Source organism: Pseudophryne corroboree, chromosome 1, assembly GCF_028390025.1.
Source record: "Pseudophryne corroboree isolate aPseCor3 chromosome 1, aPseCor3.hap2, whole genome shotgun sequence".
Taxonomy (NCBI): Eukaryota; Metazoa; Chordata; class Amphibia; order Anura; family Myobatrachidae; genus Pseudophryne; species Pseudophryne corroboree.
The window spans coordinates 765,178,776-765,192,891 of NC_086444.1; the positions used below are offsets into that span (position 1 = coordinate 765,178,776).

General features: G+C 42.0%; 1 protein-coding gene across 2 annotated transcripts in view; it reads left to right on the forward strand.

Annotated features, from left to right (window-relative positions):
- The window catches only part of GRID2 (glutamate ionotropic receptor delta type subunit 2), a 1,619,892-nt gene that overhangs the window by 1,590,081 nt on the left and 15,695 nt on the right, over nt 1-14,116 (forward strand). Inside the window, exon 16 of one of the 2 annotated variants that reach the window (XR_010176066.1) lies at nt 4,022-4,191. The exons of the other annotated variant lie outside the window; for it this stretch is intronic. The gene's annotated coding sequence lies outside the window, so the exon portion shown is untranslated. The remainder of the gene's footprint in view (nt 1-4,021; nt 4,192-14,116) is intronic. 2 annotated transcript variants of the gene reach the window in all.

Below are 14,116 nucleotides of genomic sequence, written 5' to 3' on the forward strand. Positions count from 1 at the left end.
GCATGCAGAAATGGGATGTGGCCTTCTGCCTGCTAGACCATGCCCCTGGTATAAAATACATTGAAACAGCCAGTGCCAACATAAAACATTAAAAAAACTACTTTCACATAAAATAATTGAAAAAGCCAGATTAACTCCAGCCAACGTCCTCCTGTGTCACTCCAGCCAGCTCCCCATGAATCACTCTTGCCAGCTCCCTCCTGTGTCACTACAGTCAGCTCTCCCATGTGTCACTACTGCCAGGCCCCTGCTGTGTCACTCCAGCCAGCTCCCCCATGTGTCACTCCTGCTACCACCCTCCTATGTCACACCAGCCATCTCCCCACGAGTCACTCCTGTTGTGGTCACATGATTTAAAGTGTCGGGAGCCACATTTGAATAAAGAAAGAGCCGCATGCAGCTCAAGAGCCACTGGTTGGCCACCGCTGCAATAGGTCATGGCCCAAATGTGACAGGCTCAGATTTCATGGGCCCGACACAACTCTGGCGATATAGCTGATAAATTTAAAGTGGCAGTTAGTCAAATAATAGAATGAACAGGTTCATAATTAGCACAGAGTAGGGCTTTTTGGGTCCTGTAAACAGAGCCAGGGAAATGTAATATATCCACATAGTGCACACTATCTATTGGTAAGTGTAAATTATAGTAATAAGCTTCAAAAACCAACTGGTGAAGCCACTACCCACAGTGTAGTACTGGAATCTACTGGATACAACAAGTGGGTGTAGTATGGTGTGCCAGCGCCAGGGATCCTGGTGGCCAGCTTACCGGCGCCGGGATCCCGAATGCAGGCATACCGACAGATGGTTGAGCGCAAATGAGCCCCTTGCGGGCTCGCTGCACTCGCCATGTGGCCGGCACGGTGGCGCGCCACACACGCCAAGCTATTTATTCTCCTTCTAGGGGGGTTGTGGACCTCCAAGATGGAGAATAGGTGTCAGTATGCCGGGTGTCGGGAATCCGGCGCCGGTATACTGAATGCCGGGATCCCAACAGCCGGCATACTGAATACCACCCCAAAGTGTTACAAGTGCTGAGGCTGAGACATGATCTCCATATAATACTGCAGCAGGTATTTACACAACAACAACATGGTTGCACTTGCTACTGGAACACACATCCAGGGGAGTGCATATCAGACTGTTATCTCTCATCGGTCCCCTCATTCGAGATTATGACTGCCATACATTAATTCTGTGTTTTAAGGCTAACTATATCCTGCTTTGCGTTGGAAAAGTGGATATTCTGCACAGGGCCTTAATATAATGGTAATAATAAATTGTATTGCAAATTGATGCACTTGCTGGCAGTGCTCCCCTGGGTTCAAGAAAGTACAGTGAATACTAGGGTTGTGTAAATGCAAGGCGCAGAAAGAAAGAAAAAACCTTGGTGGGGGCACTACTTATATGTATTGATGAATTTGTTCATTTAAAAAATAACTCTTAATTTTGTTTTCTTCAAATATGTGAGCAAAAATTATTATTATTTTATTTTATTATTATGGTTGCTTAAAATGTATAACATCTGATATGGAATGCATTTATTCACTCCAAGTTAGGATAGAAATAGTTTTTTTATATAATTTTCTCATTCCCCCTTAGGGTATATTTGAGAAATGCAACAGGTGGGAGATATAAAAAAAAGACATTTATTTAGAAAAATCTTGTGATTGTGCTGGCTCATTTGTTTTTGTGATTCGTTCTGATGTGAATGTTGACAATATGACTGCATACTATAAATACATAGTGGTACAGCACTACAAGAAGCAGCCTATTGTTCAGTGCTTCTCCCACCTGCCTCCTCCAGATCACATCATAATCAACTCACTTAGCTGTTTTGTGAACTGTCCACTGAGCTGTCTTTTCAATTATACCATGCTCTGTCCTCTCAAACCTTCTGGCTCTTATAGAACAGACAATGGCCTCATTCTCTGCCCTCCAGTCAGCTTCTCTCTGAGCCCAATGCTGATCTTGAGAATCTCAAACTCAAGGCAAAAAGCAAGTGGCGAACTAGCGCCACCTACTGTAGCTTGAAACCATGACAATAGTTTAATACCTCAAATAACATATTGGAATCCTTTTATGGTAACAGACCAATTCTATAGTGAAGCCCAGTGAAACAGGTCCTCAGTTTAATACACAATAATTATTTGAACTGTTATTGGTAGGTATTTAAAACAATGTGGTTGGCATTTTAGGTATGATAATCATATAAATAACTGAAGGTTGCTAATCTTTAGAGTTTGGCTAAATTTTCCTCTAAAAGCCTCTAAAAAAGAAGACTATGCTTATGGATTTGTAGAGCATGGACACACAACGGAATATGCTGCGCTCTATACAAAAGTTGTTAATAAATAAATAAATAAATAATGGATTCAGCATATGTTATTCTCTTATATACCAGTTGGTACAGTCAATAAAATTGGTGCCATGTATATGTTATTGCCCTGAAGTCCATTCTGTTTATTAACTGCTCTAATTGACTTAATGACGACAGAAAAAGGAAAACTTTAACAGCTGCTTCCAACCCAAATGTTCTGCCACTCTCATGGCATGTGTGTTATAGTCCATGCCCACCAGACAAATGATATCTTTTACACATATATAGTTTTTTTTTTTTTTTTGCACATTACCTGTCATGCAAATGTATGTGCCCAGGGGCCTGGTAAATAGAGTAAATACTTATGGTACTAGACAAATGCAAGGGGTATTACAAAGTTTGTGGAATTATCGTTTGGACACAGAAATAGAGAACATACCTAAACCTCAGGTTGAAGTTTCACTTAAGATATAACTTGAACTGTCAAATGCTATTAACGCTTTAAAGAAAGAGGTCAGATAAGTTCATGCATCATGTATTGTTCTATTAGCACAGCATACAAAACCCAAATGACACTTCATTCAGTCTTGTAGAATCAAAATTGACAGGGTCCTAGAAACTCTTCATGCAGTGTAGGTTGTGATGAGTTCCTATGTAATCCTATATAATCTTTCATTATTTATCATTATTTATTTTTTGTACACTGCGAATGCAGCCAGATAGAATTATTATTAAACTATAAAACACTGATTACAAACAGCACCAAGTCTGGACAACTGTGTAAATTGTGATGCTATGAAATGTAATACTTGATATAACAGTACATATGTTTGACAGTATTTTACAGTCATTCTTATTTTGCTATTGTGTGAGTAAAACAAACATGCCACATTTGCTAAAATATATTTCCAAAAAGTTCTCTTTTTATGTAGATATATAATTTGGACTATATTCATTGAGTTCATTATGCCCCCCATGTTATTCCATTCTTTTATTCTAACATTGTCATTCTTGATCATATTTTCAGGCGTATTTATTATTGTCAGACAATTAGCACAGCTATGCTGTGCCTGTAACCCATAGCATCATATCATCTACTTGCTGTGACCTTGAACCATGTGTGTCCCTCACAAGTGTATGTGCTTAATCAGATTGTGAATGGATTTAATCTGACAGGTACAAAAATAAATTACATTGATGACCCCATCAGCATAGGTGGTCAGCAGTCAGCTGAGTAATCTTGTGTCCGTGCTTCTGTGTACCACAGCAAATCTGCGCTAACTAGCAAATAAAAAGCCTCAGAATGTCCTTGGTACAGAACTTGTATTATATGTAGATTGGCCTGTAACAGACTGATTTAGTAGTATACAGTATTGCAGTCCTACTTAGAGTGCAACAGTTTACTTTTTATTTGACCTGATATCACATACATCATTACCTTGCAGCAATAGGGAGGTATCAAAATGCTGCCCTGCCCCTTCTATCCCCCCACCCAAAAAAAAACCTGATTACTATAATCTGCCCTATTGTTTTACCTTCTGGCTTTTTTGTTTCAATAATCAGTACAATAAAGCCTTTCCTTCTAATGCAATATACAGGTCTTTAAAGATGAAAAAGATCTATCCACATATTTATATAACGTATCTATGAAATATAGTCTGGCATACCCCGCTACTACATAATAGGATTTATTATTTACAGGCTGACATCTGTGGCCAGGAATCTCTTCTGATAAGGTCAAGGCCTAATGGAGCACTCATCAACACTGCTGGAGGCCAAAGCTGATAGCACAACAGCATCAAACTTACAGACTTTCATTGCTTCATATTAACAAACCAAAACTTACTAGGCATTCGCCACCAGCCTTCACTGTAAGTACCATGTAAATTGAGGAAAGGTTTAAATATTCAGTACAGGTAAAATGTAAAAAGATGGCAATTCAAGGACAATAATTGTAGCTAGTTTATCTATTAGTGGACCACCATTAGAATATCAGTAATATTTGTGTTTATATCTTGACAATGCATCCTTAATTCAGTAAGATTTAGCAGAGTAGGCCAAGATAGGTCAAGATAGGTACTTTCACAGCAAATGGAAAGCTGCACAATGTCTATTTCTTAAGTATACCACAATAGATGTTTAAACGCATTCTTATACCACTTTCAGACAGAAAACCCAGTAATTACCCGGCAGTCAGTGCCGGGTCATGTTTCCGGACTCTGTCTGACCCCCCCCCCCTTCTCACAGACAAGCAAATTACCAGGTCGAGAATTTGGACCCGGTAATTTGCAGATCAACATCTGTATTTTGTCTGTGTGAAAACGTCTACCCGGTTGAAATTCCCTGGTCCTGATAAATTCCAGGATCAAAGTCCTAGGAATTCAACCCGGGTTTACCCTTTCACACAGAAAAAGGACCCGCGTGTTTCATGAAATTACCGTGTAGAACGGCTTCACCTGTTAATTTCAGTTTCTGTGTGAAAGTGGTATAAGATGTCCATTACATCATCTGTCATTTTGGAGAAGCAGAACATAGACAGCAATGAACAACATAAATAAAAGGGAGTTTTGTCTCTCTATACTGTCTTTAAAACTGACTCATAAGGCTGGCAAAATTAGATAGACCAAAGGTTGTGAGCATCTCCAGCGTCTGCATCCGGGAGATGTGTTCACAGTAAATACAGGTAGTGGACAAAACAGTTAGAAACGTGTATATTGAAAAGGCACAAACAGAATATAGCAGCAATATAAAGCATATATTAATAATAAAAACTGTCAATGCTAATGGATATATACATGACTCAAGGCCACTTTAATGAAACATAAAAATAAAATGAATGTTCAGAATAAAACAAGGCTACTTGCTAATCAGAAATAAAACACACTCAGCTGGCAACAGTGTAGGAGATGAATATGGTTAGCATGTAGCCTTCTCTTTTATTCTGAACATTCTTTTTATGTTTGGTTTCTACTTATGGAGTCAATATGTTTAATTAAAGTGACCTTGGTGACTTTTATCAAACCTTCTAACAAGGGCAAGGTGATGTATTGCTCATAACAACCAATAAGATTCTAGCTACCATTTTATAGAATGTGATTGGTTGCTAGAGGCAACACCTCCACTTGTCCTTTTTAGAAGGGTTAACAAGTCTTCCCACTTAAGTCATTTATATATCCATTAGTTCTGAAGTTTTTATTATTTTTATATATTTATATTTCTGCTGTATTTGGAATTTTAATTGCGTCTCTTCAATATACATTTTTCAATTTCCTATGAGGCACCAGGGTCCTTTTCTCTATCAGCTATAACTGAGGATCTCATAGCAGCAGATATAGCAATTACTGTATTAGATCTATGTTACAAAATGTATATTTAATTTCCTCTTTATTCATATTTCAAGCCTGTTTCACCATGCTAGCGCTCCCAATAGGTGGTTTCCTGTTCTTTAAAACAAATGGCATATTGAAATCATGGGCTTTCAGTCAGATGTGGCTCATGCATTAAGTAAGCAATTAACATCCCAGTATGGCTGGGGTTGGGTTTGTTTTGTAGACATTCTTCATGTCGACACTGATGAAATGTCCACATGATTAGAATGTCGACTAAACAGTCCCAGTGGTGCAGCGGCTTCACTTACCTGCTCTGATGGCTCTGGCGGTGTCTTGTGGTCCAGTAGTCAGCTAAAGTGGAATCCCGGCGGAGTCATCTGCGGTGAGTACGCTACTCCTATCCCTGACCCTAAACCCTCCCCTCCCCCCACAGCTTTACCATAACTCTCCCTCCCTAAGTATAACCCTCCCCACTGGCATAACCCCGACCCTCCACTCCCGTAGCCTAACCCTAATGTGGGCACTGTGTAGAATATTCGACATTGTGCAGAATATTAGACATAATGTGCAGACATTTCGACATTGTGAACATGTCAACTTTACATTACTGTATGACTGTCGGTGGTTGCAATACATAAAGTGCTCATTACACTGACAACACTCATTGGCAAGTTCTGTCATACAAAGAACATTTATAGTGGAGGTAGGTGATGCTGTCTGATGAGTCATACTACACGTGTTCTATCATGCAAGTGGATGAGTTCATGTGTGGTACCAATTTATAGATGTCTAGCAGAGTAGGATTCTGGTGGTCCCATAACATTCTGGGGTACATTTTCCAAGGGTATATAAAATCCCAGTATCCTAGCTACTGAATGGTTCATCACCACTTTTTGCAGCAATTCTTTCCTGAAGAGAAGGTACGAGGGATAACAATGTACGTGTGGTCATCCAGTGGTTGGAAGAACATGACACTGATGTTATCCATATGTCATGGCCTGCTCAATCACCAGCTTAATAGAGAAGCTTATTATTTATTTATTTATTTATTTATTTATTTATTAACATACCACATATTACCACCAGTATGTATGTTTTTGGATTATGTGAGGAAATCAAGGTGCCCATAGGAAACCCACACATCCACAAGAGAATATACAAACTCCAATGCATTTACGGTTGTGTGATAATATCACCCAACATCTGAGGGCTGTGAGGCATTAATGCTAATCATTATATTAGCCATCCTGCTGTGTTATAGGTTATTCTGAAATGGAAAATGGGACATTTCCCACCACCCACAGCCAGACATTATGATTGATTTTATGGGGGAAACTGTACTGGAAGTATGTGGAAGCCCAATCTCCTATTAAGGGAGTTCACATTGGTGTTTACATTTTTTTGCCAATTACCTAAAGATTTCATCCCTTTTTTACCTACTTTAGTGTACCCAATATTTATTTTCACTGACTTATTATCAAGTAATGCAGTCATTCTGGGACCACACATACAGCAATATATTGCAATTGCAGCCTGCATAGCCAGCATTACATCATACATCTTGTGAGCTAGAGAAGCAACAAAATCATGGATACATGTACAGATTCTATGTACAGAGTTGCATGTGTCTCTGCTTCTTGAATTCAGCATTGCTCTGCTCCAGGTTGATGATGTTCTCAATATCATGGGTCTGTTGTGCTGACAAGATCTGGGGACTGCTGACATTAGTTTGTAGCCTACGTGTGCCTTGATTCCTCCAATAGAATTTAGGTAAGAGGGACCCTTCTTTTCATACAGTTAATAAATGAAGCAAATTAACACCCCAACTATGCCAAAATATTCTTGAATGATGTTCAGTAATGTTGAATAAATTTCCTTCGATCAGAATCTCAGGAAGATTATCTCCATTTGAGACTGTAGGTATCAGTTAATCATGTAAGTGATAGTCAAAGAGTGCAGGTAAAATGTTACCTCTTGTGGATGTGTATTTATCAATCCACAATCAACTAAGACTAATGGGCCCTACACATTGGCCGATCCACCGCCGAGCTGCCCGACGGCGGATATGGCCGACGGGCGACCCGGCGGCGGGGGGGCAGTGACGGGGGGAGTGAAGTTTCTTCACTCCCCCCGTCACACGGCTCCGTAGCAGTGCAGGCAAATATGGACGAGATCGTCCATATTGGCCTGCATGCACAGCCGACGGGGCACCAGCGATGAATGAGCGCAGGGCCACGCATCGTTCATCGCTGGAGCCTCCACACTCAAAGATATGAACAGTATCTCGTTCATTAATGAACAAGATCGTTCATATCTTTGAGTGAAGTCGGCCAGTGTGTAGGGCCTATAGGGGGCCTATTTATCACCATTTGCATCCAGGATATTGATGACAGGTGATAAAATCGCCCAAACTCGCACTGCGATAATTGATTACATCGCAGGGATGTATCAATTATCGCATGCAGAAACAGAGCTTGCAGTCAAGCTCTGTCACTGCGATGACTCTTTCGCAGCATCATTGGGGTATTTTTCATAAAAAATACCCCGATGTCCTGCTGCGCATGCGCCGCCGAGATGGCCGCTTCCGCAGCCGCCCATTCGACCTCCCCTGTCGTGACTACCCCCCGCACACCGCTGACTCCTCACAACAGGATAATATACTAACCTGTCCAGGGAGTCGGTCCGCGCTGCTTCAGGAGGCTGCCGGGCGCCGGGTCCTTCTCCTGCACTGTGACCCCCGGTGCTGTAAAGTGCGCTGCTGTTTTGCAGCATCACTTTACTGCACCGGGGTAACATTGCAGCATATGGGGGAACCGGCGCCCGGCAGCGCTCACCAGAGCAGTGGACACCGGCTCCCTGGACAGGTAAGTATGGGGTTTTGTTTTTTTTAAGTTTTTTTTTTTTACACTGTGATCACAGGTCCTGCTCAGCTTTCTCTGCCAGGGGCAGAGAAAGTTGGGCAAAAGGGTGCTTATCGCAGTGCTGCCCTGTGAACTTGCCAGCCTGAGCTGGCGAGATTATCACAGGGCACACTGCGGTATTTTTTCATATTTTTTTTTTTATAAATCTGGTCAGATCGCATTTCCCATTATAAGTATGGGGAATGCGATGTGGCTTACTAAAAAGAGTGAATTAAAGGGTTTGGAGCAGTTTTTCATGAAAACTGCTCCAAATGTCCTTGTGACGACACGTGATGACACAGCCGGCGCTTTGTGTCGCACAGTGGTAAAAGACACATGGTTACTTTCCTAGCCCTGGTCCTACACATGGACTTCACCAATTGCCAATATGTTATTAGTTATATGCTAGCCAATATTGTATTGTATTGTGTGGTTATTATATTGTACAGTTATATTTTATCTGTTATATTTGGTATATGTAGTTTATTTGGTTATTATATATTCAATGTAATTGTTAACTGAATAAGTCTAGGCCAGAGTGTTAGTAACATAGTTAAATCAGTTCATTGTAATGTAAGTCCCCTAGCTGTACACTCAGATGTGATTAGGATGAGTAGGATATGTAGTAAACAGGTTCTGTATGGAGATGCAGGTAATCTGATCCTGTGCACTCCATTGTGTACAAGAGTCCAGACACCTCGTCTCCACTCCTGACTGACCAGCTTGTGTGATGAATAGACAGGGGAGGGTATAACAAGAGGAGTGAGCTCTGCTGGAGGGAGAGAGATCTGGGAGAGAAGGTCAGAGAGTGGCAGGAGACTGGCTAAGAAGTAATGTTCTGTCAGGAGTTCCAGGAGGGAATTGTCATGTAGAATTGGATCACAGAAGTGTGCTGAACTGTTTATAACCCATTCTGTTCAATAAACCACTGTTGGTTTTTCATCTACCACCATGACTGAGTGATTTGGAACCCAGTATCCTCACAGTCCTTTAATACATTCAGGTGATACTAAAATAATATGAAAAGGGTGTGAAAACACCTTTTTCACATTATTTAGTAAAAATAATGTTAATAAATAGGCCCCTAAATACTGTAAAGTAGCATGCATCCTCAAATATGTTCCTGCTGCTGTTTGAGGTGAAACTGACATTCAGCCGTCAACCTAACCTATTGTTTTTGTCTTCTGTCTTATTTACCACTTTCTTACCATTTTCGGGCTACTTCTTATCCCATTAGGTTACTTCCATATGTATTTTGCTTTGATTTGGGTGCATCTTGACCCTTGACATTACAGTGCATAACTTACAGAATTAGCAAACTATTTTCCACACATGCAGAACTAGAATTACTGCATTGCCTTATAATGAGTCGGTTGAAATAAACAAAAGGGTGTGTTATAATGACAGAAATCCCAGCAACATGATTGCACATACTAAATCATGTGACCGTGCATTTTTTTCACACCTTCCAGCGTGACTACAATCCTGAACTACTGTACTTCCAATTGTCAGTAAAACCTAATCACAGAGCCACAGAAGTATCACTCCATAACTGTGAACAACAGCATCACTCACAGAGACACTACTCACAGAAAAAAGCAAATCACTGCCTCACTGACAGCAGCACATGCCTGTCTCACCAACAGCAGCACATCCCTGCATCACTGACAGCAGAACATCCCTGCATCACTGACAGCAGCACATCCTTGCCTCATTGAAAGCAGCACATCCCTGCATCATTGACATCAGCACATCACTGCCTCACTGACAGCAACACATCTCTGCTTCACTGACAGCACCGCATCCCTGCCTCACTGACAGCAGCACATTCCTGGATCACTGACAGCAGCACATCCCTGCCTCACTGACAGCAGCACATCCCGGCATCATTGACAGCAGCACATCACTGCCTCACTGACAGCAGCACATCCCTGCCTCACTGACAGCAGCACATCCCAGTCTCACTGACAGCAGCACATCCCGGCATCACTGACAGCAGTACATCCCTGTATCACTGACAGCAGCACATCCCTGTCTCACTGACAGCAGCACATAACGGCATCACTGACAGCAGCACATCCCTGTCTCACTGACAGCAGCACATCCCGGCATCACTGACAGCAGAACATCCCTGCATCACTGACAGCAGCACATCCTTGCCTCACTGAAAGCAGCACGTCCCTGCATCATTGACAGCAGCACATCACTGCCTCACTGACAGCAACACATCTCTGCTTCACTGACAGCACTGCATCCCTGCCTCACTGACAGCAGCACATTCCTGGATCACTGACAGCAGCACATCCCTGCCTCACTGACAGCAGCACATCCCGGCATCATTGACAGCAGCACATCACTGCCTCACTGACAGCAGCACATCCCTGCCTCACTGACAGCAGCACATCCCAGTCTCACTGACAGCAGCACATCCTGGCATCACTGACAGCAGTACATCCCTGTATCACTGACAGCAGCACATCCCTGTCTCACTGACAGCAGCACATCCCGGCATCACTGACAGCAGCACATCCCTGTCTCACTGACAGCAGCACATCCCGGCATCACTGACAGCAGCACATCCCTGTATCACTGACAGCAGCACATCCCGGCATCACTGACAGCAGCACATCCCTGTATCACTGACAGCAGCACATCCCGGCATCACTGACAGCAGCAAATCCCTGTATCACTGACAGCAGCACATCCCTGTATCACTGACAGCAGCACATCCCTGTATCACTGACAGCAGCACATCCCGGCATCACTGACAGCAGCACATCCCTGTATCACTGACAGCAGCACATCCCTGTATCACTGACAGCAGCACATCCCGGCATCACTGACAGCAGCAAATCCCTGCCTCACAGACAGACGTACACATTTCTGACAGAAAAATAAAACAATAATGTAAAAATTACTGCAATACTCAAAGGACCTGACATCAAGCCTCAAAGATGACTTGTACAATAATGATTTCTTCAAAGAACTTGAACAGAACTATTGTTTCTTCCTATTCTGTGTCTGTTTCACCCTACATAGGGGGTAATTCAGAGTTTATCACAGCAGCATATGTGTTAGCAGTTGGGCAAAACCATGGGGGTCATTCTGAGTTGATCGCTCGCTAGCAACTTTTTGCAGTGCTGCGATCAGATAGTCGACGCCTATGGGGGAGTGTATTTTAGCTTTGCACGTGTGCGAACGCTTTTGCAGCCGACGGCACAAAAAAGTTTTTTTCAGTTTCTCAGTAGCTCTGGACTTACTCAGCCGCTGCGATCACTTCAAACTTTTTGGTCCAGGAATTGACATCAGACACCCGCCCTGCAAATGCTTGGACACACCTGCGTTTTTACAAACACTCCCAGAAAATGGTCAGTTGACACCCACAAATGCCCTCTTTCTGTCAATCACCTTGTGAACAGCTGTAGAAATGGATTCTTCATTAAATCCATCGCCCAGCACCGATCCTCTTTGTATCCGTACGACGCGCCTGCGCATTGCGGTGCATACGCATGTGCAGTTTTGCCGAGATTTAACCTGATCGCAGCGCTGCAAAAAGTTGCTAGCGAGTGATCAACTGGGAATGACCCACCATGTGCACTGCAGGTGTGGCAGATATAACATTTGCGGAGAGAGTTAGATTTGGGTGGGTTATTTTGTTTCTGTGCAGGGTAAATACTGGCTGCTTTATTTTTACACTGCAATTTAGATTTCATTTTGAACACAACCCACCCAAATCTAACTCTCTCTGCACATGTTATATCTGCCCCCCCCCCCTGCAGTGCACATGGTTTTGCCCAACTGCTAACAAATTTGCTGCTGCGATCAACTGTGAATTACCCCCATAATCTCCATGTAGAACTGCAGTATTTTGTAATAAAATCTATCTTAGTTTATACAATAGATATACCACTCTTGGGTAATCCAAGGCATGCATATATCAGAGTGGAACTGCACTATTATCTATTACACACATTTCTTTACCAACAAAATGTATACATCACATGCAGCTTGACCCAGTCCCTGGGCCTGATTCATGTAAAAGGCTTATTACGATATGCATATCAAATCTTTTCTTATACCTAGTTTAATTCAGAAAGTGATTTATGAAAAAATATCTCCTGAATGAGATGTGTCAGGTTGACAATTTTGTGTAATATAGCTGAAGTCATTGAAAGGTAATTAGATACTGTTGACTTTATCCCGAGTTTTGACATTATTCATTATCAGCACAAAAGTATAAATCAATCTTGTTATGCAGTGCTTAAAAAACATGCTATCGTTTTTAAACAGTTATATAGCTTAATTCAAATTACTTCATTTTATGGAGCTAAACTGCTTTATTTATAATAACAATAATAGGCAGCAGCGGCTGCTTACCTGTCTGACAAGGAGGGCTGACTGATCTTCTCCCGAGTCCTGGCTGCTGCAGTACCTGGCCTGACCACCCAGTGATTGATGGCTGAGGTCACTGGGAGGTGGGGCTTAAGTCCGGGCGCAACTGCAACATGAGCGGGGCTCAGGGCTGGCTTTGCAGAACATGCTGGCTTCTATAGACTGCATCATCTGCAGCCCATAGAAGCCAGAAAGGGCTGACAAATTAGCAGGAGAGTGGGTTGCCCATGTGAAGCACTCCCTCTGCTATCGTAGTTTCGACTTGCAGTCCCAGGAGAAAACTACTCTCCCTGGGACTGACTGACAGGCTGTGATTAGCACGGAGTGCTGTCACTGCAAGTCAGTCCCTGGGGGTGGTAGATTTTACTGTGGAGGGGGGATGGGGGGGGGGGGCTGCAGCTTTGAAGCCCATAGATAAAATCCGCCACTGGTAATAGGCAATAGTTTACACTTCAGGCATTCATACATTTTTTCTAAAATTTTCCTTTTAAGACAAATCTAAATTCCAGCTATAGTTTACATACCTCATCAATTTAGGATGTCATGCATTCATCATTATTCAAATACTTGATATCTATTTAGAAAGCATGTACTGAACACATATGTTCTAACACGTCAGCATTCAATGTAGTGTACAAAAAGAACTCAAATTCTATACAGTGGGGGACATGTAATGAACAGAGATTAGTTGCAGATTTTCAGCAATTTTTGCCATGGGATAAATTACACTGGTTAACAAAAGTTGTTTTACTTTTTGTCACAATAGTGGATATAAGTGAATCTAGTAGTATTTCCTGTGCTAAATTCAAACATTGTTTTAGAATGTATCTATCATGCAAGGATTTATAGTGACACCCAATTAAAGTTTACAATATTACATTTATTATTGTAGAAGTATAGGATTCTCTGCTGTGTTTTGCCTCAGGAGCATCCCTGCATACTTGGACTACACTTGCCCTGATACTACTTTTCCATTAAGGAAATATTTGCCACGTTCATCCCTGACTGCTCCAAGATTTGATGGGAAGAAATCTAGGTGGTCTTGTAAGATTTTAAAAGATTGCCCACTAGTTCTTCATAAATACAGTATCTGCTTCATGTTTCCCTAAGAAGTTCAAGCAAATGCTCTCAAAAGACTGCCATGCAGCTTTTTAAGCCTGATTCAAATGGCCATC